The 24,000-nt window shown below is 76.1% G+C and overlaps 24 non-coding genes across 24 annotated transcripts in view; all 24 read right to left on the reverse strand.

Annotated features, from left to right (window-relative positions):
• The window catches only part of LOC132351264 (5S ribosomal RNA), a 119-nt gene extending 5 nt beyond the window's left edge, over positions 1–114 (reverse strand). Inside the window, exon 1 of the ribosomal RNA XR_009498206.1 lies at positions 1–114. This exon is cut by the window's left edge and continues 5 nt beyond it. This is a non-coding gene — a ribosomal RNA (5S ribosomal RNA).
• A 922-nt stretch (positions 115–1,036) lies between these two features.
• LOC132351176 (5S ribosomal RNA) lies at positions 1,037–1,155 on the reverse strand. The gene has a single exon (XR_009498119.1). It is a non-coding gene; the product is annotated as a 5S ribosomal RNA (ribosomal RNA).
• An 882-nt stretch (positions 1,156–2,037) lies between these two features.
• Positions 2,038–2,156, reverse strand: LOC132351177 (5S ribosomal RNA). Its single transcript, XR_009498120.1, has one exon. It is a non-coding gene; the product is annotated as a 5S ribosomal RNA (ribosomal RNA).
• Positions 2,157–3,036: 880 nt separating this feature from the next.
• Positions 3,037–3,155, reverse strand: LOC132351320 (5S ribosomal RNA). The gene has a single exon (XR_009498263.1). It is a non-coding gene; the product is annotated as a 5S ribosomal RNA (ribosomal RNA).
• A 922-nt stretch (positions 3,156–4,077) lies between these two features.
• LOC132351179 (5S ribosomal RNA) lies at positions 4,078–4,196 on the reverse strand. The gene has a single exon (XR_009498122.1). It is a non-coding gene; the product is annotated as a 5S ribosomal RNA (ribosomal RNA).
• A 904-nt stretch (positions 4,197–5,100) lies between these two features.
• Positions 5,101–5,219, reverse strand: LOC132351180 (5S ribosomal RNA). Its single transcript, XR_009498123.1, has one exon. It is a non-coding gene; the product is annotated as a 5S ribosomal RNA (ribosomal RNA).
• Positions 5,220–6,100: 881 nt separating this feature from the next.
• Positions 6,101–6,219, reverse strand: LOC132351265 (5S ribosomal RNA). Its single transcript, XR_009498207.1, has one exon. It is a non-coding gene; the product is annotated as a 5S ribosomal RNA (ribosomal RNA).
• A 920-nt stretch (positions 6,220–7,139) lies between these two features.
• Positions 7,140–7,258, reverse strand: LOC132351181 (5S ribosomal RNA). The gene has a single exon (XR_009498124.1). It is a non-coding gene; the product is annotated as a 5S ribosomal RNA (ribosomal RNA).
• A 904-nt stretch (positions 7,259–8,162) lies between these two features.
• On the reverse strand, positions 8,163–8,281 carry LOC132351182 (5S ribosomal RNA). Its single transcript, XR_009498125.1, has one exon. It is a non-coding gene; the product is annotated as a 5S ribosomal RNA (ribosomal RNA).
• Positions 8,282–9,192: 911 nt separating this feature from the next.
• LOC132351266 (5S ribosomal RNA) lies at positions 9,193–9,311 on the reverse strand. The gene has a single exon (XR_009498208.1). It is a non-coding gene; the product is annotated as a 5S ribosomal RNA (ribosomal RNA).
• A 922-nt stretch (positions 9,312–10,233) lies between these two features.
• On the reverse strand, positions 10,234–10,352 carry LOC132351183 (5S ribosomal RNA). The gene has a single exon (XR_009498126.1). It is a non-coding gene; the product is annotated as a 5S ribosomal RNA (ribosomal RNA).
• Positions 10,353–11,256: 904 nt separating this feature from the next.
• LOC132351299 (5S ribosomal RNA) lies at positions 11,257–11,375 on the reverse strand. The gene has a single exon (XR_009498241.1). It is a non-coding gene; the product is annotated as a 5S ribosomal RNA (ribosomal RNA).
• An 881-nt stretch (positions 11,376–12,256) lies between these two features.
• On the reverse strand, positions 12,257–12,375 carry LOC132351268 (5S ribosomal RNA). The gene has a single exon (XR_009498210.1). It is a non-coding gene; the product is annotated as a 5S ribosomal RNA (ribosomal RNA).
• A 920-nt stretch (positions 12,376–13,295) lies between these two features.
• On the reverse strand, positions 13,296–13,414 carry LOC132351184 (5S ribosomal RNA). The gene has a single exon (XR_009498127.1). It is a non-coding gene; the product is annotated as a 5S ribosomal RNA (ribosomal RNA).
• An 880-nt stretch (positions 13,415–14,294) lies between these two features.
• Positions 14,295–14,413, reverse strand: LOC132351311 (5S ribosomal RNA). The gene has a single exon (XR_009498255.1). It is a non-coding gene; the product is annotated as a 5S ribosomal RNA (ribosomal RNA).
• A 922-nt stretch (positions 14,414–15,335) lies between these two features.
• On the reverse strand, positions 15,336–15,454 carry LOC132351185 (5S ribosomal RNA). Its single transcript, XR_009498128.1, has one exon. It is a non-coding gene; the product is annotated as a 5S ribosomal RNA (ribosomal RNA).
• Positions 15,455–16,334: 880 nt separating this feature from the next.
• On the reverse strand, positions 16,335–16,452 carry LOC132351325 (5S ribosomal RNA). Its single transcript, XR_009498268.1, has one exon. It is a non-coding gene; the product is annotated as a 5S ribosomal RNA (ribosomal RNA).
• A 920-nt stretch (positions 16,453–17,372) lies between these two features.
• LOC132351186 (5S ribosomal RNA) lies at positions 17,373–17,491 on the reverse strand. Its single transcript, XR_009498129.1, has one exon. It is a non-coding gene; the product is annotated as a 5S ribosomal RNA (ribosomal RNA).
• A 904-nt stretch (positions 17,492–18,395) lies between these two features.
• Positions 18,396–18,514, reverse strand: LOC132351240 (5S ribosomal RNA). Its single transcript, XR_009498183.1, has one exon. It is a non-coding gene; the product is annotated as a 5S ribosomal RNA (ribosomal RNA).
• Positions 18,515–19,394: 880 nt separating this feature from the next.
• LOC132351269 (5S ribosomal RNA) lies at positions 19,395–19,513 on the reverse strand. The gene has a single exon (XR_009498211.1). It is a non-coding gene; the product is annotated as a 5S ribosomal RNA (ribosomal RNA).
• Positions 19,514–20,433: 920 nt separating this feature from the next.
• On the reverse strand, positions 20,434–20,552 carry LOC132351187 (5S ribosomal RNA). Its single transcript, XR_009498130.1, has one exon. It is a non-coding gene; the product is annotated as a 5S ribosomal RNA (ribosomal RNA).
• A 904-nt stretch (positions 20,553–21,456) lies between these two features.
• Positions 21,457–21,575, reverse strand: LOC132351241 (5S ribosomal RNA). The gene has a single exon (XR_009498184.1). It is a non-coding gene; the product is annotated as a 5S ribosomal RNA (ribosomal RNA).
• An 880-nt stretch (positions 21,576–22,455) lies between these two features.
• On the reverse strand, positions 22,456–22,574 carry LOC132351270 (5S ribosomal RNA). Its single transcript, XR_009498212.1, has one exon. It is a non-coding gene; the product is annotated as a 5S ribosomal RNA (ribosomal RNA).
• Positions 22,575–23,494: 920 nt separating this feature from the next.
• On the reverse strand, positions 23,495–23,613 carry LOC132351188 (5S ribosomal RNA). Its single transcript, XR_009498131.1, has one exon. It is a non-coding gene; the product is annotated as a 5S ribosomal RNA (ribosomal RNA).
• Between the last annotated feature and the right edge of the window lie 387 nt (positions 23,614–24,000).

Consider the following 24,000-nt stretch of genomic DNA (forward strand, 5'->3'; position numbering starts at 1 on the left):
ACAGCACCCGGTATTCCCAGGCGGTCTCCCATCCAAGTACTAACCAGGCCCGACCCTGCTTAGCTTCCGAGATCAGACGAGATCGGGCGCGTTCAGGGTGGTATGGCCATAGACGCAAGAGAGGCCCGCGGAGTGCCTCTTGAGGCCCAGCTTCGCTGGCGCTTGCGCCTTACCGCCATGCCGGCGGCCAGCCCGCCCCGGCAGGGCCCCGCCGCCCGCCCAGGCAGGGGAAGGGCGACCTCGGGTACCGGGGCGGGGGTGGGGGTGGCGGAGGGGTTGGCGACCTCCCAGCCCAGGGCGGGCGGGACCCACCAAACCGTTCGGCGCTTGGCGCCCTGCCCCAGATCCCGCACGTCGCTCACAGGGACGTGGCCCCGGAGGCTTCAGGGCCCGGGGCCCGCGGGCCCTTGGGCCTCCCCGCTGCCCGCCCACGCGGCGCTAGGCGCAGCCCAGCCGCAGCCCGGGCCGGCCCTCCTGCCCGACGGCAGTCGGCCCTTAACCCACTGGGAGCCACCATTGAGTCACCACGGCCCCTTAGCCCCAGCAAGGCCACCCTTGCCCCCACGCCACCCGCCGAGCACAGGACCCGGCGCCTTGCGGCCGGCCGGCCCGGAGAACCGGCCCCGGCCCCCGCCCCCGCTCCCGCCCCCCGGCCGTGGCGAAACGGCGGCGGGGGGAGGGGGGGAGCTTTTTCCGGAGGGAGCTGTGGAGAGACACACCGGCAGACAGGTGGCTGCGCCGGGGCTGGGCGCGAGTGGGGGCGGCCAGGTGCAGGTCAAGGGGCTCGCGGGCCGGACGGCCGGCACCCGGGCCTGAGGCGGAGTCTGGGTCCGGGCCAGCCACCCCGGGAGCGGCTGGGATGCGGCTGCCTTCCAGGGCCGCCTTCTGGCCGCCTGGCCGGCCAGGCAGGCGGAGAGCGCCCCCTCTGGCGCGCTGTGGTGGGAGGGGTCGGAGGTAGGTGGGGCCTGCAGCGGTGCCCGGCGGCGGGGGCGGAGGCGGCGGGCGACTAAAGGAGAGGGCGGAGCGGGAGGCAAAAAGCCTACAGCACCCGGTATTCCCAGGCGGTCTCCCATCCAAGTACTAACCAGGCCCGACCCTGCTTAGCTTCCGAGATCAGACGAGATCGGGCGCGTTCAGGGTGGTATGGCCGTAGACGCAGGAGGGGCCCGCGGGGTGCCTCTTGAGGCCCAGCTTCGCTGGCCCTTGCGCCTTACCGCCATGCCGGCGGCCAGCCCTCTCCGGCAGGGCCCTGCCGCCCGCCCAGGCAGGCGACAGGAGGCCTCGGGGACCCGGGGGTGGCGGAGTGGTGGGCGACCTCGCAGCCCAGGGCGGGCGGGACGCTCCAGGCCCGTCGGCGCTTGGCGCCCCGCCGCAGATCCCGCTCGACGCTCACAGGGACGTGGCCCCGGAGGCTTCAGGGCACGGCGGCCGCGGTCCCTTGGGCATCCCCCCCTGCCCGCCCACGCGGAGTTAGGCGCAGCCCGGCCGGGCAGCAGCTGGCCCGAAGCCACTGGGAGCCACCACTGAGTGGGCACGGCCCCTTAGCCCCAGCAAGGCCACCCTTGCCCCCACGCCGCCCGCCGAGCACAGGACCCCGCCCCTGGTGGCCGGCAGGCCCGGGGAAGCGGCCACGGCCCCCGCCCCGGCTCCCGCCCCCGGCCGAGGCGAAACGGTCGGGGGGGGGGGGGCTTTTCCCGGAGGGAGCTGCGGAGAGACACACGGGCAGACAGCTGGCTGCGGCGCGGCTGGGCTCTGGTGGGCGCGGCCAAGTGCAGGTCGAGGGCCTCGCGGGCCGCACGGCCGGCACCCCGGCCTGCGGCGGAGTCTGGGTCCGGGCCAGCCACCACGGGAGCGGCTGGGGTGCGGCTGCCTTCCAGGGCCGCCTTCTGGCCTCCTGGCCGGCCAGGCAGGCGGGGAGCGCCCCCTCTGGCGCGCTGTGGTGGGAGGGGTCGGAGGTAGGTGGGGCCTGCAGCGGTGCTCGGCGGCGGGGGCGGAGGCGGCGGGCGACTAAAGGAGAGGGCGGAGCGGGAGGCAAAAAGCCTACAGCACCCGGTATTCCCAGGCGGTCTCCCATCCAAGTACTAACCAGGCCCGACCCTGCTTAGCTTCCGAGATCAGACGAGATCGGGCGCGTTCAGGGTGGTATGGCCGTAGACGCAGGAGGGGCCCGCGGGGTGCCTCTTGAGGCCCAGCTTCGCTGGCCCTTGCGCCTTACCGCCATGCCGGCGGCCAGCCCTCTCCGGCAGGGCCCTGCCGCCCGCCCAGGCAGGCGACAGGAGGCCTCGGGGACCCGGGGGTGGCGGAGTGGTGGGCGACCTCGCAGCCCAGGGCGGGCGGGACGCTCCAGGCCCGTCGGCGCTTGGCGCCCCGCCGCAGATCCCGCTCGACGCTCACAGGGACGTGGCCCCGGAGGCTTCAGGGCACGGCGGCCGCGGTCCCTTGGGCATCCCCCCCTGCCCGCCCACGCGGAGTTAGGCGCAGCCCGGCCGGGCAGCAGCTGGCCCGAAGCCACTGGGAGCCACCACTGAGTGGGCACGGCCCCTTAGCCCCAGCAAGGCCACCCTTGCCCCCACGCCGCCCGCCGAGCACAGGACCCCGCCCCTGGTGGCTGGCAGGCCCGGGGAAGCGGCCACGGCCCCCGCCCCCGCTCCCGCCCCCGGCCGAGGCGAAACGGCCGGGGGGGGGGGCTTTTCCCGGAGGGAGCTGCGGAGAGACACACGGGCAGACAGCTGGCTGCGGCGCGGCTGGGCTCTGGTGGGCGCGGCCAAGTGCAGGTCGAGGGCCTCGCGGGCCGCACGGCCGGCACCCCGGCCTGCGGCGGAGTCTGGGTCCGGGCCAGCCACCCCGGGAGCGGCTGGGATGCGGCTGCCTTCCAGGGCCGCCTTCTGGCCGCCTGGCCGGCCAGGCAGGCGGAGAGCGCCCCCTCTGGCGCGCTGTGGTGGGAGGGGTCGGAGGTAGGTGGGGCCTGCAGCGGTGCCCGGCGGCGGGGGCGGAGGCGGCGGGCGACTAAAGGAGAGGGCGGAGCGGGAGGCAAAAAGCCTACAGCACCCGGTATTCCCAGGCGGTCTCCCATCCAAGTACTAACCAGGCCCGACCCTGCTTAGCTTCCGAGATCAGACGAGATCGGGCGCGTTTAGGGTGGTATGGCCATAGACGCAAGAGAGGCCCGCGGAGTGCCTCTTGAGGCCCAGCTTCGCTGGCGCTTGCGCCTTACCGCCATGCCGGCGGCCAGCCCGCCCCGGCAGGGCCCCGCCGCCCGCCCAGGCAGGGGAAGGGCGACCTCGGGTACCGGGGCGGGGGTGGGGGTGGCGGAGGGGTTGGCGACCTCCCAGCCCAGGGCGGGCGGGACCCACCAAACCGTTCGGCGCTTGGCGCCCTGCCCCAGATCCCGCACGTCGCTCACAGGGACGTGGCCCCGGAGGCTTCAGGGCCCGGGGCCCGCGGGCCCTTGGGCCTCCCCGCTGCCCGCCCACGCGGCGCTAGGCGCAGCCCAGCCGCAGCCCGGGCCGGCCCTCCTGCCCGACGGCAGTCGGCCCTTAACCCACTGGGAGCCACCATTGAGTCACCACGGCCCCTTAGCCCCAGCAAGGCCACCCTTGCCCCCACGCCACCCGCCGAGCACAGGACCCGGCGCCTTGCGGCCGGCCGGCCCGGAGAACCGGCCCCGGCCCCCGCCCCCGCTCCCGCCCCCCGGCCGTGGCGAAACGGCGGCGGGGGGAGGGGGGGAGCTTTTTCCGGAGGGAGCTGTGGAGAGACACACCGGCAGACAGGTGGCTGCGCCGGGGCTGGGCGCGAGTGGGGGCGGCCAGGTGCAGGTCAAGGGGCTCGCGGGCCGGACGGCCGGCACCCGGGCCTGAGGCGGAGTCTGGGTCCGGGCCAGCCACCCCGGGAGCGGCTGGGATGCGGCTGCCTTCCAGGGCCGCCTTCTGGCCGCCTGGCCGGCCAGGCAGGCGGAGAGCGCCCCCTCTGGCGCGCTGTGGTGGGAGGGGTCGGAGGTAGGTGGGGCCTGCAGCGGTGCCCGGCGGCGGGGGCGGAGGCGGCGGGCGACTAAAGGAGAGGGCGGAGCGGGAGGCAAAAAGCCTACAGCACCCGGTATTCCCAGGCGGTCTCCCATCCAAGTACTAACCAGGCCCGACCCTGCTTAGCTTCCGAGATCAGACGAGATCGGGCGCGTTCAGGGTGGTATGGCCGTAGACGCAGGAGGGGCCCGCGGGGTGCCTCTTGAGGCCCAGCTTCGCTGGCCCTTGCGCCTTACCGCCATGCCGGCGGCCAGCCCTCTCCGGCAGGGCCCTGCCGCCCGCCCAGGCAGGCGACAGGAGGCCTCGGGGACCCGGGGGTGGCGGAGTGGTGGGCGACCTCGCAGCCCAGGGCGGGCGGGACGCTCCAGGCCCGTCGGCGCTTGGCGCCCCGCCGCAGATCCCGCTCGACGCTCACAGGGACGTGGCCCCGGAGGCTTCAGGGCACGGCGGCCGCGGTCCCTTGGGCATCCCCCCCTGCCCGCCCACGCGGAGTTAGGCGCAGCCCGGCCACGGCCGGGCCGGCCCTCCGGCCGGGCAGCAGCTGGCCCGAAGCCACTGGGAGCCACCACTGAGTGGGCACGGCCCCTTAGCCCCAGCAAGGCCACCCTTGCCCCCACGCCGCCCGCCGAGCACAGGACCCCGCCCCTGGTGGCCGGCAGGCCCGGGGAAGCGGCCACGGCCCCCGCCCCGGCTCCCGCCCCCGGCCGAGGCGAAACGGCCGGGGGGGGGGGGCTTTTCCCGGAGGGAGCTGCGGAGAGACACACGGGCAGACAGCTGGCTGCGGCGCGGCTGGGCTCTGGTGGGCGCGGCCAAGTGCAGGTCGAGGGCCTCGCGGGCCGCACGGCCGGCACCCCGGCCTGCGGCGGAGTCTGGGTCCGGGCCAGCCACCACGGGAGCGGCTGGGGTGCGGCTGCCTTCCAGGGCCGCCTTCTGGCCTCCTGGCCGGCCAGGCAGGCGGGGAGCGCCCCCTCTGGCGCGCTGTGGTGGGAGGGGTCGGAGGTAGGTGGGGCCTGCAGCGGTGCCCGGCGGCGGGGGCGGAGGCGGCGGGCGACTAAAGGAGAGGGCGGAGCGGGAGGCAAAAAGCCTACAGCACCCGGTATTCCCAGGCGGTCTCCCATCCAAGTACTAACCAGGCCCGACCCTGCTTAGCTTCCGAGATCAGACGAGATCGGGCGCGTTCAGGGTGGTATGGCCGTAGACGCAGGAGGGGCCCGCGGGGTGCCTCTTGAGGCCCAGCTTCGCTGGCCCTTGCGCCTTACCGCCATGCCGGCGGCCAGCCCTCTCCGGCAGGGTCCTGCCGCCCGCCCAGGCAGGCGACAGGAGGCCTCGGGGACCCGGGGGTGGCGGAGTGGTGGGCGACCTCGCAGCCCAGGGCGGGCGGGACGCTCCAGGCCCGTCGGCGCTTGGCGCCCCGCCGCAGATCCCGCTCGACGCTCACAGGGACGTGGCCCCGGAGGCTTCAGGGCACGGCGGCCGCGGTCCCTTGGGCAGCCCCCCCTGCCCGCCCACGCGGAGTTAGGCGCAGCCCGGCCGGGCAGCAGCTGGCCCGAAGCCACTGGGAGCCACCACTGAGTGGGCACGGCCCCTTAGCCCCAGCAAGGCCACCCTTGCCCCCACGCCGCCCGCCGAGCACAGGACCCCGCCCCTGGTGGCTGGCAGGCCCGGGGAAGCGGCCACGGCCCCCGCCCCCGCTCCCGCCCCCGGCCGAGGCGAAACGGCCGGGGGGGGGGGCCTTTTCCCGGAGGGAGCTGCGGAGAGACACACGGGCAGACAGCTGGCTGCGGCGCGGCTGGGCTCTGGTGGGCGCGGCCAAGTGCAGGTCGAGGGCCTCGCGGGCCGCACGGCCGGCACCCCGGCCTGCGGCGGAGTCTGGGTCCGGGCCAGCCACCCCGGGAGCGGCTGGGATGCGGCTGCCTTCCAGGGCCGCCTTCTGGCCGCCTGGCCGGCCAGGCAGGCGGAGAGCGCCCCCTCTGGCGCGCTGTGGTGGGAGGGGTCGGAGGTAGGTGGGGCCTGCAGCGGTGCCTGGCGGCGAGGGCGGAGGCGGCGGGCGACTAAAGGAGAGGGCGGAGCGGGAGGCAAAAAGCCTACAGCACCCGGTATTCCCAGGCGGTCTCCCATCCAAGTACTAACCAGGCCCGACCCTGCTTAGCTTCCGAGATCAGACGAGATCGGGCGCGTTCAGGGTGGTATGGCCATAGACGCAAGAGGGGCCCGCGGAGTGCCTCTTGAGGCCCAGCTTCGCTGGCGCTTGCGCCTTACCGCCATGCCGGCGGCCAGCCCGCCCCGGCAGGGCCCCGCCGCCCGCCCAGGCAGGGGAAGGGCGACCTCGGGTACCGGGGCGGGGGGGGGTGGCGGAGGGGTTGGCGACCTCCCAGCCCAGGGCGGGCGGGACCCACCAAACCGTTCGGCGCTTGGCGCCCTGCCCCAGATCCCGCACGTCGCTCACAGGGACGTGGCCCCGGAGGCTTCAGGGCCCGGGGCCCGCGGGCCCTTGGGCCTCCCCGCTGCCCGCCCACGCGGCGCTAGGCGCAGCCCAGCCGCAGCCCGGGCCGGCCCTCCTGCCCGACGGCAGTCGGCCCTTAACCCACTGGGAGCCACCATTGAGTCACCACGGCCCCTTAGCCCCAGCAAGGCCACCCTTGCCCCCACGCCACCCGCCGAGCACAGGACCCGGCGCCTTGCGGCCGGCCGGCCCGGAGAACCGGCCCCGGCCCCCGCCCCCGCTCCCGCCCCCCGGCCGTGGCGAAACGGCGGCGGGGGGCGGGGGGGAGCTTTTTCCGGAGGGAGCTGTGGAGAGACACACCGGCAGACAGGTGGCTGCGCCGGGGCTGGGCGCGAGTGGGGGCGGCCAGGTGCAGGTCAAGGGGCTCGCGGGCCGGACGGCCGGCACCCGGGCCTGAGGCGGAGTCTGGGTCCGGGCCAGCCACCCCGGGAGCGGCTGGGATGCGGCTGCCTTCCAGGGCCGCCTTCTGGCCGCCTGGCCGGCCAGGCAGGCGGAGAGCGCCCCCTCTGGCGCGCTGTGGTGGGAGGGGTCGGAGGTAGGTGGGGCCTGCAGCGGTGCCCGGCGGCGGGGGCGGAGGCGGCGGGCGACTAAAGGAGAGGGCGGAGCGGGAGGCAAAAAGCCTACAGCACCCGGTATTCCCAGGCGGTCTCCCATCCAAGTACTAACCAGGCCCGACCCTGCTTAGCTTCCGAGATCAGACGAGATCGGGCGCGTTCAGGGTGGTATGGCCGTAGACGCAGGAGGGGCCCGCGGGGTGCCTCTTGAGGCCCAGCTTCGCTGGCCCTTGCGCCTTACCGCCATGCCGGCGGCCAGCCCTCTCCGGCAGGGCCCTGCCGCCCGCCCAGGCAGGCGACAGGAGGCCTCGGGGACCCGGGGGTGGCGGAGTGGTGGGCGACCTCGCAGCCCAGGGCGGGCGGGACGCTCCAGGCCCGTCGGCGCTTGGCGCCCCGCCGCAGATCCCGCTCGACGCTCACAGGGACGTGGCCCCGGAGGCTTCAGGGCACGGCGGCCGCGGTCCCTTGGGCAGCCCCCCCTGCCCGCCCACGCGGAGTTAGGCGCAGCCCGGCCGCGGCCGGGCCGGCCCTCCGGCCGGGCAGCAGCTGGCCCGAAGCCACTGGGAGCCACCACTGAGTGGGCACGGCCCCTTAGCCCCAGCAAGGCCACCCTTGCCCCCACGCCGCCCGCCGAGCACAGGACCCCGCCCCTGGTGGCCGGCAGGCCCGGGGAAGCGGCCACGGCCCCCGCCCCCGCTCCCGCCCCCGGCCGAGGCGAAACGGCCGGGGGGGGGGGGCTTTTCCCGGAGGGAGCTGCGGAGAGACACACGGGCAGACAGCTGGCTGCGGCGCGGCTGGGCTCTGGTGGGCGCGGCCAAGTGCAGGTCGAGGGCCTCGCGGGCCGCACGGCCGGCACCCCGGCCTGCGGCGGAGTCTGGGTCCGGGCCAGCCACCACGGGAGCGGCTGGGGTGCGGCTGCCTTCCAGGGCCGCCTTCTGGCCTCCTGGCCGGCCAGGCCGGCGGGGAGCGCCCCCTCTGGCGCGCTGTGGTGGGAGGGGTCGGAGGTAGGTGGGGCCTGCAGCGGTGCCCGGCGGCGGGGGCGGAGGCGGCGGGCGACTAAAGGAGAGGGCGGAGCGGGAGGCAAAAAGCCTACAGCACCCGGTATTCCCAGGCGGTCTCCCATCCAAGTACTAACCAGGCCCGACCCTGCTTAGCTTCCGAGATCAGACGAGATCGGGCGCGTTCAGGGTGGTATGGCCGTAGACGCAAGAGGGGCCCGCGGAGTGCCTCTTGAGGCCCAGCTTCGCTGGCGCTTGCGCCTTACCGCCATGCCGGCGGCCAGCCCTCTCCGGCAGGGCCCTGCCGCCCGCCCAGGCAGGCGACAGGAGGCCTCGGGGACCCGGGGGTGGCGGAGTGGTGGGCGACCTCGCAGCCCAGGGCGGGCGGGATGCTCCAGGCCCGACGGCGCTTGGCGCCCCGCCGCAGATCCCGCTCGACGCTCACAGGGACGTGGCCCCGGAGGCTTCAGGGCACGGCGGCCGCGGTCCCTTGGGCATCACCCCCTGCCCGCCCACGCGGAGTTAGGCGCAGCCCGGCCGCGGCCGGGCCGGCCCTCCGGCCGGGCAGCAGCTGGCCCGAAGCCACTGGGAGCCACCACTGAGTGGGCACGGCCCCTTAGCCCCAGCAAGGCCACCCTTGCCCCCACGCCGCCCGCCGAGCACAGGACCCCGCCCCTGGTGGCCGGCAGGCCCGGGGAAGCGGCCACGGCCCCCGCCCCCGCTCCCGCCCCCGGCCGAGGCGAAACGGCCGGGGGGGGGGGCTTTTCCCGGAGGGAGCTGCGGAGAGACACACGGGCAGACAGCTGGCTGCGGCGCGGCTGGGCTCTGGTGGGCGCGGCCAAGTGCAGGTCGAGGGCCTCGCGGGCCGCACGGCCGGCACCCCGGCCTGCGGCGGAGTCTGGGTCCGGGCCAGCCACCACGGGAGCGGCTGGGGTGCGGCTGCCTTCCAGGGCCGCCTTCTGGCCTCCTGGCCGGCCAGGCCGGCGGGGAGCGCCCCCTCTGGCGCGCTGTGGTGGGAGGGGCCGGAGGAGGTGGGGCCTGCGGCGGTGCCCGGCGGGGGCGGAGGCGGCGGCCTCGGCCGCGGGCGACTAAAGGAGAAGGCGGAGCGGGAGGCAAAAAGCCTACAGCACCCGGTATTCCCAGGCGGTCTCCCATCCAAGTACTAACCAGGCCCGACCCTGCTTAGCTTCCGAGATCAGACGAGATCGGGCGCGTTCAGGGTGGTATGGCCATAGACGCAAGAGGGGCCCGCGGAGTGCCTCTTGAGGCCCAGCTTCGCTGGCGCTTGCGCCTTACCGCCATGCCGGCGGCCAGCCCGCCCCGGCAGGGCCCCGCCGCCCGCCCAGGCAGGGGAAGGGCTACCTCGGGTACCGGGGCGGGGGGGGGGGTGGCGGAGGGGTTGGCGACCTCCCAGCCCAGGGCGGGCGGGACCCACCAAACCGTTCGGCGCTTGGCGCCCCGCCCCAGATCCCGCACGTCGCTCACAGGGACGTGGCCCCGGAGGCTTCAGGGCCCGGGGCCCGCGGGCCCTTGGGCCTCCCCGCTGCCCGCCCACGCGGCGCTAGGCGCAGCCCAGCCGCAGCCCGGGCCGGCCCTCCTGCCCGACGGCAGTCGGCCCTTAACCCACTGGGAGCCACCATTGAGTCACCACGGCCCCTTAGCCCCAGCAAGGCCACCCTTGCCCCCACGCCACCCGCCGAGCACAGGACCCGGCGCCTTGCGGCCGGCCGGCCCGGAGAACCGGCCCCGGCCCCCGCCCCCGCTCCCGACCCCCGGCCGTGGCGAAACGGCGGCGGGGGGCGGGGGGGAGCTTTTTCCGGAGGGAGCTGTGGAGAGACACACCGGCAGACAGGTGGCTGCGCCGGGGCTGGGCGCGAGTGGGGGCGGCCAGGTGCAGGTCAAGGGGCTCGCGGGCCGGACGGCCGGCACCCGGGCCTGAGGCGGAGTCTGGGTCCGGGCCTGCCACCCCGGGAGCGGCTGGGATGCGGCTGCCTTCCAGGGCCGCCTTCTGGCCGCCTGGCCGGCCAGGCAGGCGGAGAGCGCCCCCTCTGGCGCGCTGTGGTGGGAGGGGTCGGAGGTAGGTGGGGCCTGCAGCGGTGCCCGGCGGCGGGGGCGGAGGCGGCGGGCGACTAAAGGAGAGGGCGGAGCGGGAGGCAAAAAGCCTACAGCACCCGGTATTCCCAGGCGGTCTCCCATCCAAGTACTAACCAGGCCCGACCCTGCTTAGCTTCCGAGATCAGACGAGATCGGGCGCGTTCAGGGTGGTATGGCCGTAGACGCAGGAGGGGCCCGCGGGGTGCCTCTTGAGGCCCAGCTTCGCTGGCCCTTGCGCCTTACCGCCATGCCGGCGGCCAGCCCTCTCCGGCAGGGCCCTGCCGCCCGCCCAGGCAGGCGACAGGAGGCCTCGGGGACCCGGGGGTGGCGGAGTGGTGGGCGACCTCGCAGCCCAGGGCGGGCGGGACGCTCCAGGCCCGTCGGCGCTTGGCGCCCCGCCGCAGATCCCGCTCGACGCTCACAGGGACGTGGCCCCGGAGGCTTCAGGGCACGGCGGCCGCGGTCCCTTGGGCATCCCCCCCTGCCCGCCCACGCGGAGTTAGGCGCAGCCCGGCCGCGGCCGGGCCGGCCCTCCGGCCGGGCAGCAGCTGGCCCGAAGCCACTGGGAGCCACCACTGAGTGGGCACGGCCCCTTAGCCCCAGCAAGGCCACCCTTGCCCCCACGCCGCCCGCCGAGCACAGGACCCCGCCCCTGGTGGCCGGCAGGCCCGGGGAAGCGGCCACGGCCCCCGCCCCGGCTCCCGCCCCCGGCCGAGGCGAAACGGCCGGGGGGGGGGGGCTTTTCCCGGAGGGAGCTGCGGAGAGACACACGGGCAGACAGCTGGCTGCGGCGCGGCTGGGCTCTGGTGGGCGCGGCCAAGTGCAGGTCGAGGGCCTCGCGGGCCGCACGGCCGGCACCCCGGCCTGCGGCGGAGTCTGGGTCCGGGCCAGCCACCACGGGAGCGGCTGGGGTGCGGCTGCCTTCCAGGGCCGCCTTCTGGCCTCCTGGCCGGCCAGGCAGGCGGGGAGCGCCCCCTCTGGCGCGCTGTGGTGGGAGGGGTCGGAGGTAGGTGGGGCCTGCAGCGGTGCCCGGCGGCGGGGGCGGAGGCGGCGGGCGACTAAAGGAGAGGGCGGAGCGGGAGGCAAAAAGCCTACAACACCCGGTATTCCCAGGCGGTCTCCCATCCAAGTACTAACCAGGCCCGACCCTGCTTAGCTTCCGAGATCAGACGAGATCGGGCGCGTTCAGGGTGGTATGGCCGTAGACGCAGGAGGGGCCCGCGGGGTGCCTCTTGAGGCCCAGCTTCGCTGGCCCTTGCGCCTTACCGCCATGCCGGCGGCCAGCCCTCTCCGGCAGGGTCCTGCCGCCCGCCCAGGCAGGCGACAGGAGGCCTCGGGGACCCGGGGGTGGCGGAGTGGTGGGCGACCTCGCAGCCCAGGGCGGGCGGGACGCTCCAGGCCCGTCGGCGCTTGGCGCCCCGCCGCAGATCCCGCTCGACGCTCACAGGGACGTGGCCCCGGAGGCTTCAGGGCACGGCGGCCGCGGTCCCTTGGGCAGCCCCCCCTGCCCGCCCACGCGGAGTTAGGCGCAGCCCGGCCGGGCAGCAGCTGGCCCGAAGCCACTGGGAGCCACCACTGAGTGGGCACGGCCCCTTAGCCCCAGCAAGGCCACCCTTGCCCCCACGCCGCCCGCCGAGCACAGGACCCCGCCCCTGGTGGCTGGCAGGCCCGGGGAAGCGGCCACGGCCCCCGCCCCCGCTCCCGCCCCCGGCCGAGGCGAAACGGCCGGGGGGGGGGGCCTTTTCCCGGAGGGAGCTGCGGAGAGACACACGGGCAGACAGCTGGCTGCGGCGCGGCTGGGCTCTGGTGGGCGCGGCCAAGTGCAGGTCGAGGGCCTCGCGGGCCGCACGGCCGGCACCCCGGCCTGCGGCGGAGTCTGGGTCCGGGCCAGCCACCCCGGGAGCGGCTGGGATGCGGCTGCCTTCCAGGGCCGCCTTCTGGCCGCCTGGCCGGCCAGGCAGGCGGAGAGCGCCCCCTCTGGCGCGCTGTGGTGGGAGGGGTCGGAGGTAGGTGGGGCCTGCAGCGGTGCCTGGCGGCGAGGGCGGAGGCGGCGGGCGACTAAAGGAGAGGGCGGAGCGGGAGGCAAAAAGCCTACAGCACCCGGTATTCCCAGGCGGTCTCCCATCCAAGTACTAACCAGGCCCGACCCTGCTTAGCTTCCGAGATCAGACGAGATCGGGCGCGTTCAGGGTGGTATGGCCATAGACGCAAGAGGGGCCCGCGGAGTGCCTCTTGAGGCCCAGCTTCGCTGGCGCTTGCGCCTTACCGCCATGCCGGCGGCCAGCCCGCCCCGGCAGGGCCCCGCCGCCCGCCCAGGCAGGGGAAGGGCGACCTCGGGTACCGGGGCGGGGGGGGGTGGCGGAGGGGTTGGCGACCTCCCAGCCCAGGGCGGGCGGGACCCACCAAACCGTTCGGCGCTTGGCGCCCTGCCCCAGATCCCGCACGTCGCTCACAGGGACGTGGCCCCGGAGGCTTCAGGGCCCGGGGCCCGCGGGCCCTTGGGCCTCCCCGCTGCCCGCCCACGCGGCGCTAGGCGCAGCCCAGCCGCAGCCCGGGCCGGCCCTCCTGCCCGACGGCAGTCGGCCCTTAACCCACTGGGAGCCACCATTGAGTCACCACGGCCCCTTAGCCCCAGCAAGGCCACCCTTGCCCCCACGCCACCCGCCGAGCACAGGACCCGGCGCCTTGCGGCCGGCCGGCCCGGAGAACCGGCCCCGGCCCCCGCCCCCGCTCCCGCCCCCCGGCCGTGGCGAAACGGCGGCGGGGGGCGGGGGGGAGCTTTTTCCGGAGGGAGCTGTGGAGAGACACACCGGCAGACAGGTGGCTGCGCCGGGGCTGGGCGCGAGTGGGGGCGGCCAGGTGCAGGTCAAGGGGCTCGCGGGCCGGACGGCCGGCACCCGGGCCTGAGGCGGAGTCTGGGTCCGGGCCAGCCACCCCGGGAGCGGCTGGGATGCGGCTGCCTTCCAGGGCCGCCTTCTGGCCGCCTGGCCGGCCAGGCAGGCGGAGAGCGCCCCCTCTGGCGCGCTGTGGTGGGAGGGGTCGGAGGTAGGTGGGGCCTGCAGCGGTGCCCGGCGGCGGGGGCGGAGGCGGCGGGCGACTAAAGGAGAGGGCGGAGCGGGAGGCAAAAAGCCTACAGCACCCGGTATTCCCAGGCGGTCTCCCATCCAAGTACTAACCAGGCCCGACCCTGCTTAGCTTCCGAGATCAGACGAGATCGGGCGCGTTCAGGGTGGTATGGCCGTAGACGCAGGAGGGGCCCGCGGGGTGCCTCTTGAGGCCCAGCTTCGCTGGCCCTTGCGCCTTACCGCCATGCCGGCGGCCAGCCCTCTCCGGCAGGGCCCTGCCGCCCGCCCAGGCAGGCGACAGGAGGCCTCGGGGACCCGGGGGTGGCGGAGTGGTGGGCGACCTCGCAGCCCAGGGCGGGCGGGACGCTCCAGGCCCGTCGGCGCTTGGCGCCCCGCCGCAGATCCCGCTCGACGCTCACAGGGACGTGGCCCCGGAGGCTTCAGGGCACGGCGGCCGCGGTCCCTTGGGCATCCCCCCCTGCCCGCCCACGCGGAGTTAGGCGCAGCCCGGCCGGGCAGCAGCTGGCCCGAAGCCACTGGGAGCCACCACTGAGTGGGCACGGCCCCTTAGCCCCAGCAAGGCCACCCTTGCCCCCACGCCGCCCGCCGAGCACAGGACCCCGCCCCTGGTGGCTGGCAGGCCCGGGGAAGCGGCCACGGCCCCCGCCCCCGCTCCCGCCCCCGGCCGAGGCGAAACGGCCGGGGGGGGGGGCTTTTCCCGGAGGGAGCTGCGGAGAGACACACGGGCAGACAGCTGGCTGCGGCGCGGCTGGGCTCTGGTGGGCGCGGCCAAGTGCAGGTCGAGGGCCTCGCGGGCCGCACGGCCGGCACCCCGGCCTGCGGCGGAGTCTGGGTCCGGGCCAGCCACCCCGGGAGCGGCTGGGATGCGGCTGCCTTCCAGGGCCGCCTTCTGGCCGCCTGGCCGGCCAGGCAGGCGGAGAGCGCCCCCTCTGGCGCGCTGTGGTGGGAGGGGTCGGAGGTAGGTGGGGCCTGCAGCGGTGCCCGGCGGCGGGGGCGGAGGCGGCGGGCGACTAAAGGAGAGGGCGGAGCGGGAGGCAAAAAGCCTACAGCACCCGGTATTCCCAGGCGGTCTCCCGTCCAAGTACTAACCAGGCCCGACCCTGCTTAGCTTCCGAGATCAGACGAGATCGGGCGCGTTCAGGGTGGTATGGCCATAGACGCAAGAGGGGCCCGCGGAGTGCCTCTTGAGGCCCAGCTTCGCTGGCGCTTGCGCCTTACCGCCATGCCGGCGGCCAGCCCGCCCCGGCAGGGCCCCGCCGCCCGCCCAGGCAGGGGAAGGGCGACCTCGGGTACCGGGGCGGGGGGGGGGGTGGCGGAGGGGTTGGCGACCTCCCAGCCCAGGGCGGGCGGGACCCACCAAACCGTTCGGCGCTTGGCGCCCTGCCCCAGATCCCGCACGTCGCTCACAGGGACGTGGCCCCGGAGGCTTCAGGGCCCGGGGCCCGCGGGCCCTTGGGCCTCCCCGCTGCCCGCCCACGCGGCGCTAGGCGCAGCCCAGCCGCAGCCCGGGCCGGCCCTCCTGCCCGACGGCAGTCGGCCCTTAACCCACTGGGAGCCACCATTGAGTCACCACGGCCCCTTAGCCCCAGCAAGGCCACCCTTGCCCCCACGCCACCCGCCGAGCACAGGACCCGGCGCCTTGCGGCCGGCCGGCCCGGAGAACCGGCCCCGGCCCCCGCCCCCGCTCCCGCCCCCCGGCCGTGGCGAAACGGCGGCGGGGGGCGGGGGGGATCTTTTTCCGGAGGGAGCTGTGGAGAGACACACCGGCAGACAGGTGGCTGCGCCGGGGCTGGGCGCGAGTGGGGGCGGCCAGGTGCAGGTCAAGGGGCTCGCGGGCCGGACGGCCGGCACCCGGGCCTGAGGCGGAGTCTGGGTCCGGGCCAGCCACCCCGGGAGCGGCTGGGATGCGGCTGCCTTCCAGGGCCGCCTTCTGGCCGCCTGGCCGGCCAGGCAGGCGGAGAGCGCCCCCTCTGGTGCGCTGTGGTGGGAGGGGTCGGAGGTAGGTGGGGCCTGCAGCGGTGCCCAGCGGCGGGGGCGGAGGCGGCGGGCGACTAAAGGAGAGGGCGGAGCGGGAGGCAAAAAGCCTACAGCACCCGGTATTCCCAGGCGGTCTCCCATCCAAGTACTAACCAGGCCCGACCCTGCTTAGCTTCCGAGATCAGACGAGATCGGGCGCGTTCAGGGTGGTATGGCCGTAGACGCAGGAGGGGCCCGCGGGGTGCCTCTTGAGGCCCAGCTTCGCTGGCCCTTGCGCCTTACCGCCATGCCGGCGGCCAGCCCTCTCCGGCAGGGTCCTGCCGCCCGCCCAGGCAGGCGACAGGAGGCCTCGGGGACCCGGGGGTGGCGGAGTGGTGGGCGACCTCGCAGCCCAGGGCGGGCGGGACGCTCCAGGCCCGTCGGCGCTTGGCGCCCCGCCGCAGATCCCGCTCGACGCTCACAGGGACGTGGCCCCGGAGGCTTCAGGGCACGGCGGCCGCGGTCCCTTGGGCATCCACCCCTGCCCGCCCACGCGGAGTTAGGCGCAGCCCGGCCGGGCAGCAGCTGGCCCGAAGCCACTGGGAGCCACCACTGAGTGGGCACGGCCCCTTAGCCCCAGCAAGGCCACCCTTGCCCCCACGCCGCCCGCCGAGCACAGGACCCCGCCCCTGGTGGCTGGCAGGCCCGGGGAAGCGGCCACGGCCCCCGCCCCCGCTCCCGCCCCCGGCCGAGGCGAAACGGCCGGGGGGGGGGCCTTTTCCCGGAGGGAGCTGTGGAGAGACACACGGGCAGACAGCTGGCTGCGGCGCGGCTGGGCTCTGGTGGGCGCGGCCAAGTGCAGGTCGAGGGCCTCGCGGGCCGCACGGCCGGCACCCCGGCCTGCGGCGGAGTCTGGGTCCGGGCCAGCCACCCCGGGAGCGGCTGGGATGCGGCTGCCTTCCAGGGCCGCCTTCTGGCCGCCTGGCCGGCCAGGCAGGCGGAGAGCGCCCCCTCTGGTGCGCTGTGGTGGGAGGGGTCGGAGGTAGGTGGGGCCTGCAGCGGTGCCTGGCGGCGAGGGCGGAGGCGGCGGGCGACTAAAGGAGAGGGCGGAGCGGGAGGCAAAAAGCCTACAGCACCCGGTATTCCCAGGCGGTGCCCATCCAAGTACTAACCAGGCCCGACCCTGCTTAGCTTCCGAGATCAGACGAGATCGGGCGCGTTCAGGGTGGTATGGCCATAGACGCAAGAGGGGCCCGCGGAGTGCCTCTTGAGGCCCAGCTTCGCTGGCGCTTGCGCCTTACCGCCATGCCGGCGGCCAGCCCGCCCCGGCAGGGCCCCGCCGCCCGCCCAGGCAGGGGAAGGGCGACCTCGGGTACCGGGGCGGGGGGGGGTGGCGGAGGGGTTGGCGACCTCCCAGCCCAGGGCGGGCGGGACCCACCAAACCGTTCGGCGCTTGGCGCCCTGCCCCAGATCCCGCACGTCGCTCACAGGGACGTGGCCCCGGAGGCTTCAGGGCCCGGGGCCCGCGGGCCCTTGGGCCTCCCCGCTGCCCGCCCACGCGGCGCTAGGCGCAGCCCAGCCGCAGCCCGGGCCGGCCCTCCTGCCCGACGGCAGTCGGCCCTTAACCCACTGGGAGCCACCATTGAGTCACCACGGCCCCTTAGCCCCAGCAAGGCCACCCTTGCCCCCACGCCACCCGCCGAGCACAGGACCCGGCGCCTTGCGGCCGGCCGGCCCGGAGAACCGGCCCCGGCCCCCGCCCCCGCTCCCGCCCCCCGGCCGTGGCGAAACGGCGGCGGGGGGCGGGGGGGAGCTTTTTCCGGAGGGAGCTGTGGAGAGACACACCGGCAGACAGGTGGCTGCGCCGGGGCTGGGCGCGAGTGGGGGCGGCCAGGTGCAGGTCAAGGGGCTCGCGGGCCGGACGGCCGGCACCCGGGCCTGAGGCGGAGTCTGGGTCCGGGCCAGCCACCCCGGGAGCGGCTGGGATGCGGCTGCCTTCCAGGGCCGCCTTCTGGCCGCCTGGCCGGCCAGGCAGGCGGAGAGCGCCCCCTCTGGCGCGCTGTGGTGGGAGGGGTCGGAGGTAGGTGGGGCCTGCAGCGGTGCCCGGCGGCGGGGGCGGAGGCGGCGGGCGACTAAAGGAGAGGGCGGAGCGGGAGGCAAAAAGCCTACAGCACCCGGTATTCCCAGGCGGTCTCCCATCCAAGTACTAACCAGGCCCGACCCTGCTTAGCTTCCGAGATCAGACGAGATCGGGCGCGTTCAGGGTGGTATGGCCGTAGACGCAGGAGGGGCCCGCGGGGTGCCTCTTGAGGCCCAGCTTCGCTGGCCCTTGCGCCTTACCGCCATGCCGGCGGCCAGCCCTCTCCGGCAGGGCCCTGCCGCCCGCCCAGGCAGGCGACAGGAGGCCTCGGGGACCCGGGGGTGGCGGAGTGGTGGGCGACCTCGCAGCCCAGGGCGGGCGGGACGCTCCAGGCCCGTCGGCGCTTGGCGCCCCGCCGCAGATCCCGCTCGACGCTCACAGGGACGTGGCCCCGGAGGCTTCAGGGCACGGCGGCCGCGGTCCCTTGGGCATCCCCCCCTGCCCGCCCACGCGGAGTTAGGCGCAGCCCGGCCACGGCCGGGCCGGCCCTCCGGCCGGGCAGCAGCTGGCCCGAAGCCACTGGGAGCCACCACTGAGTGGGCACGGCCCCTTAGCCCCAGCAAGGCCACCCTTGCCCCCACGCCGCCCGCCGAGCACAGGACCCCGCCCCTGGTGGCCGGCAGGCCCGGGGAAGCGGCCACGGCCCCCGCCCCGGCTCCCGCCCCCGGCCGAGGCGAAACGGCCGGGGGGGGGGGGCTTTTCCCGGAGGGAGCTGCGGAGAGACACACGGGCAGACAGCTGGCTGCGGCGCGGCTGGGCTCTGGTGGGCGCGGCCAAGTGCAGGTCGAGGGCCTCGCGGGCCGCACGGCCGGCACCCCGGCCTGCGGCGGAGTCTGGGTCCGGGCCAGCCACCACGGGAGCGGCTGGGGTGCGGCTGCCTTCCAGGGCCGCCTTCTGGCCTCCTGGCCGGCCAGGCAGGCGGGGAGCGCCCCCTCTGGCGCGCTGTGGTGGGAGGGGTCGGAGGTAGGTGGGGCCTGCAGCGGTGCCCGGCGGCGGGGGCGGAGGCGGCGGGCGACTAAAGGAGAGGGCGGAGCGGGAGGCAAAAAGCCTACAGCACCCGGTATTCCCAGGCGGTCTCCCATCCAAGTACTAACCAGGCCCGACCCTGCTTAGCTTCCGAGGTCAGACGAGATCGGGCGCGTTCAGGGTGGTATGGCCGTAGACGCAGGAGGGGCCCGCGGGGTGCCTCTTGAGGCCCAGCTTCGCTGGCCCTTGCGCCTTACCGCCATGCCGGCGGCCAGCCCTCTCCGGCAGGGTCCTGCCGCCCGCCCAGGCAGGCGACAGGAGGCCTCGGGGACCCGGGGGTGGCGGAGTGGTGGGCGACCTCGCAGCCCAGGGCGGGCGGGACGCTCCAGGCCCGTCGGCGCTTGGCGCCCCGCCGCAGATCCCGCTCGACGCTCACAGGGACGTGGCCCCGGAGGCTTCAGGGCACGGCGGCCGCGGTCCCTTGGGCAGCCCCCCCTGCCCGCCCACGCGGAGTTAGGCGCAGCCCGGCCGGGCAGCAGCTGGCCCGAAGCCACTGGGAGCCACCACTGAGTGGGCACGGCCCCTTAGCCCCAGCAAGGCCACCCTTGCCCCCACGCCGCCCGCCGAGCACAGGACCCCGCCCCTGGTGGCTGGCAGGCCCGGGGAAGCGGCCACGGCCCCCGCCCCCGCTCCCGCCCCCGGCCGAGGCGAAACGGCCGGGGGGGGGGGCTTTTCCCGGAGGGAGCTGCGGAGAGACACACGGGCAGACAGCTGGCTGCGGCGCGGCTGGGCTCTGGTGGGCGCGGCCAAGTGCAGGTCGAGGGCCTCGCGGGCCGCACGGCCGGCACCCCGGCCTGCGGCGGAGTCTGGGTCCAGGCCAGCCACCCCGGGAGCGGCTGGGATGCGGCTGCCTTCCAGGGCCGCCTTCTGGCCGCCTGGCCGGCCAGGCAGGCGGAGAGCGCCCCCTCTGGCGCGCTCTGGTGGGAGGGGTCGGAGGTAGGTGGGGCCTGCAGCGGTGCCTGGCGGCGAGGGCGGAGGCGGCGGGCGACTAAAGGAGAGGGCGGAGCGGGAGGCAAAAAGCCTACAGCACCCGGTATTCCCAGGCGGTCTCCCATCCAAGTACTAACCAGGCCCGACCCTGCTTAGCTTCCGAGATCAGACGAGATCGGGCGCGTTCAGGGTGGTATGGCCATAGACGCAAGAGGGGCCCGCGGAGTGCCTCTTGAGGCCCAGCTTCGCTGGCGCTTGCGCCTTACCGCCATGCCGGCGGCCAGCCCGCCCCGGCAGGGCCCCGCCGCCCGCCCAGGCAGGGGAAGGGCGACCTCGGGTACCGGGGCGGGGGGGGGTGGCGGAGGGGTTGGCGACCTCCCAGCCCAGGGCGGGCGGGACCCACCAAACCGTTCGGCGCTTGGCGCCCTGCCCCAGATCCCGCACGTCGCTCACAGGGACGTGGCCCCGGAGGCTTCAGGGCCCGGGGCCCGCGGGCCCTTGGGCCTCCCCGCTGCCCGCCCACGCGGCGCTAGGCGCAGCCCAGCCGCAGCCCGGGCCGGCCCTCCTGCCCGACGGCAGTCGGCCCTTAACCCACTGGGAGCCACCATTGAGTCACCACGGCCCCTTAGCCCCAGCAAGGCCACCCTTGCCCCCACGCCACCCGCCGAGCACAGGACCCGGCGCCTTGCGGCCGGCCGGCCCGGAGAACCGGCCCCGGCCCCCGCCCCCGCTCCCGCCCCCCGGCCGTGGCGAAACGGCGGCGGGGGGCGGGGGGGAGCTTTTTCCGGAGGGAGCTGTGGAGAGACACACCGGCAGACAGGTGGCTGCGCCGGGGCTGGGCGCGAGTGGGGGCGGCCAGGTGCAGGTCAAGGGGCTCGCGGGCCGGACGGCCGGCACCCGGGCCTGAGGCGGAGTCTGGGTCCGGGCCAGCCACCCCGGGAGCGGCTGGGATGCGGCTGCCTTCCAGGGCCGCCTTCTGGCCGCCTGGCCGGCCAGGCAGGCGGAGAGCGCCCCCTCTGGCGCGCTGTGGTGGGAGGGGTCGGAGGTAGGTGGGGCCTGCAGCGGTGCCCGGCGGCGGGGGCGGAGGCGGCGGGCGACTAAAGGAGAGGGCGGAGCGGGAGGCAAAAAGCCTACAGCACCCGGTATTCCCAGGCGGTCTCCCATCCAAGTACTAACCAGGCCCGACCCTGCTTAGCTTCCGAGATCAGACGAGATCGGGCGCGTTCAGGGTGGTATGGCCGTAGACGCAGGAGGGGCCCGCGGGGTGCCTCTTGAGGCCCAGCTTCGCTGGCCCTTGCGCCTTACCGCCATGCCGGCGGCCAGCCCTCTCCGGCAGGGCCCTGCCGCCCGCCCAGGCAGGCGACAGGAGGCCTCGGGGACCCGGGGGTGGCGGAGTGGTGGGCGACCTCGCAGCCCAGGGCGGGCGGGACGCTCCAGGCCCGTCGGCGCTTGGCGCCCCGCCGCAGATCCCGCTCGACGCTCACAGGGACGTGGCCCCGGAGGCTTCAGGGCACGGCGGCCGCGGTCCCTTGGGCATCCCCCCCTGCCCGCCCACGCGGAGTTAGGCGCAGCCCGGCCACGGCCGGGCCGGCCCTCCGGCCGGGCAGCAGCTGGCCCGAAGCCACTGGGAGCCACCACTGAGTGGGCACGGCCCCTTAGCCCCAGCAAGGCCACCCTTGCCCCCACGCCGCCCGCCGAGCACAGGACCCCGCCCCTGGTGGCCGGCAGGCCCGGGGAAGCGGCCACGGCCCCCGCCCCGGCTCCCGCCCCCGGCCGAGGCGAAACGGCCGGGGGGGGGGGGCTTTTCCCGGAGGGAGCTGCGGAGAGACACACGGGCAGACAGCTGGCTGCGGCGCGGCTGGGCTCTGGTGGGCGCGGCCAAGTGCAGGTCGAGGGCCTCGCGGGCCGCACGGCCGGCACCCCGGCCTGCGGCGGAGTCTGGGTCCGGGCCAGCCACCACGGGAGCGGCTGGGGTGCGGCTGCCTTCCAGGGCCGCCTTCTGGCCTCCTGGCCGGCCAGGCAGGCGGGGAGCGCCCCCTCTGGCGCGCTGTGGTGGGAGGGGTCGGAGGTAGGTGGGGCCTGCAGCGGTGCCCGGCGGCGGGGGCGGAGGCGGCGGGCGACTAAAGGAGAGGGCGGAGCGGGAGGCAAAAAGCCTACAGCACCCGGTATTCCCAGGCGGTCTCCCATCCAAGTACTAACCAGGCCCGACCCTGCTTAGCTTCCGAGGTCAGACGAGATCGGGCGCGTTCAGGGTGGTATGGCCGTAGACGCAGGAGGGGCCCGCGGGGTGCCTCTTGAGGCCCAGCTTCGCTGGCCCTTGCGCCTTACCGCCATGCCGGCGGCCAGCCCTCTCCGGCAGGGTCCTGCCGCCCGCCCAGGCAGGCGACAGGAGGCCTCGGGGACCCGGGGGTGGCGGAGTGGTGGGCGACCTCGCAGCCCAGGGCGGGCGGGACGCTCCAGGCCCGTCGGCGCTTGGCGCCCCGCCGCAGATCCCGCTCGACGCTCACAGGGACGTGGCCCCGGAGGCTTCAGGGCACGGCGGCCGCGGTCCCTTGGGCAGCCCCCCCTGCCCGCCCACGCGGAGTTAGGCGCAGCCCGGCCGGGCAGCAGCTGGCCCGAAGCCACTGGGAGCCACCACTGAGTGGGCACGGCCCCTTAGCCCCAGCAAGGCCACCCTTGCCCCCACGCCGCCCGCCGAGCACAGGACCCCGCCCCTGGTGGCTGGCAGGCCCGGGGAAGCGGCCACGGCCCCCGCCCCCGCTCCCGCCCCCGGCCGAGGCGAAACGGCCGGGGGGGGGGGCTTTTCCCGGAGGGAGCTGCGGAGAGACACACGGGCAGACAGCTGGCTGCGGCGCGGCTGGGCTCTGGTGGGCGCGGCCAAGTGCAGGTCGAGGGCCTCGCGGGCCGCACGGCCGGCACCCCGGCCTGCGGCGGAGTCTGGGTCCAGGCCAGCCACCCCGGGAGCGGCTGGGATGCGGCTGCCTTCCAGGGCCGCCTTCTGGCCGCCTGGCCGGCCAGGCAGGCGGAGAGCGCCCCCTCTGGCGCGCTCTGGTGGGAGGGGTCGGAGGTAGGTGGGGCCTGCAGCGGTGCCTGGCGGCGAGGGCGGAGGCGGCGGGCGACTAAAGGAGAGGGCGGAGCGGGAGGCAAAAAGCCTACAGCACCCGGTATTCCCAGGCGGTCTCCCATCCAAGTACTAACCAGGCCCGACCCTGCTTAGCTTCCGAGATCAGACGAGATCGGGCGCGTTCAGGGTGGTATGGCCATAGACGCAAGAGGGGCCCGCGGAGTGCCTCTTGAGGCCCAGCTTCGCTGGCGCTTGCGCCTTACCGCCATGCCGGCGGCCAGCCCGCCCCGGCAGGGCCCCGCCGCCCGCCCAGGCAGGGGAAGGGCGACCTCGGGTACCGGGGCGGGGGGGGGTGGCGGAGGGGTTGGCGACCTCCCAGCCCAGGGCGGGCGGGACCCACCAAACCGTTCGGCGCTTGGCGCCCTGCCCCAGATCCCGCACGTCGCTCACAGGGACGTGGCCCCGGAGGCTTCAGGGCCCGGGGCCCGCGGGCCCTTGGGCCTCCCCGCTGCCCGCCCACGCGGCGCTAGGCGCAGCCCAGCCGCAGCCCGGGCCGGCCCTCCTGCCCGACGGCAGTCGGCCCTTAACCCACTGGGAGCCACCATTGAGTCACCACGGCCCCTTAGCCCCAGCAAGGCCACCCTTGCCCCCACGCCACCCGCCGAGCACAGGACCCGGCGCCTTGCGGCCGGCCGGCCCGGAGAACCGGCCCCGGCCCCCGCCCCCGCTCCCGCCCCCCGGCCGTGGCGAAACGGCGGCGGGGGGCGGGGGGGAGCTTTTTCCGGAGGGAGCTGTGGAGAGACACACCGGCAGACAGGTGGCTGCGCCGGGGCTGGGCGCGAGTGGGGGCGGCCAGGTGCAGGTCAAGGGGCTCGCGGGCCGGACGGCCGGCACCCGGGCCTGAGGCGGAGTCTGGGTCCGGGCCAGCCACCCCGGGAGCGGCTGGGATGCGGCTGCCTTCCAGGGCCGCCTTCTGGCCGCCTGGCCGGCCAGGCAGGCGGAGAGCGCCCCCTCTGGCGCGCTGTGGTGGGAGGGGTCGGAGGTAGGTGGGGCCTGCAGCGGTGCCCGGCGGCGGGGGCGGAGGCGGCGGGCGACTAAAGGAGAGGGCGGAGCGGGAGGCAAAAAGCCTACAGCACCCGGTATTCCCAGGCGGTCTCCCATCCAAGTACTAACCAGGCCCGACCCTGCTTAGCTTCCGAGATCAGACGAGATCGGGCGCGTTCAGGGTGGTATGGCCGTAGACGCAGGAGGGGCCCGCGGGGTGCCTCTTGAGGCCCAGCTTCGCTGGCCCTTGCGCCTTACCGCCATGCCGGCGGCCAGCCCTCTCCGGCAGGGCCCTGCCGCCCGCCCAGGCAGGCGACAGGAGGCCTCGGGGACCCGGGGGTGGCGGAGTGGTGGGCGACCTCGCAGCCCAGGGCGGGCGGGACGCTCCAGGCCCGTCGGCGCTTGGCGCCCCGCCGCAGATCCCGCTCGACGCTCACAGGGACGTGGCCCCGGAGGCTTCAGGGCACGGCGGCCGCGGTCCCTTGGGCAGCCCCCCCTGCCCGCCCACGCGGAGTTAGGCGCAGCCCGGCCGCGGCCGGGCCGGCCCTCCGGCCGGGCAGCAGCTGGCCCGAAGCCACTGGGAGCC

Source organism: Balaenoptera ricei, chromosome 16, assembly GCF_028023285.1.
Source record: "Balaenoptera ricei isolate mBalRic1 chromosome 16, mBalRic1.hap2, whole genome shotgun sequence".
Taxonomy (NCBI): Eukaryota; Metazoa; Chordata; class Mammalia; order Artiodactyla; family Balaenopteridae; genus Balaenoptera; species Balaenoptera ricei.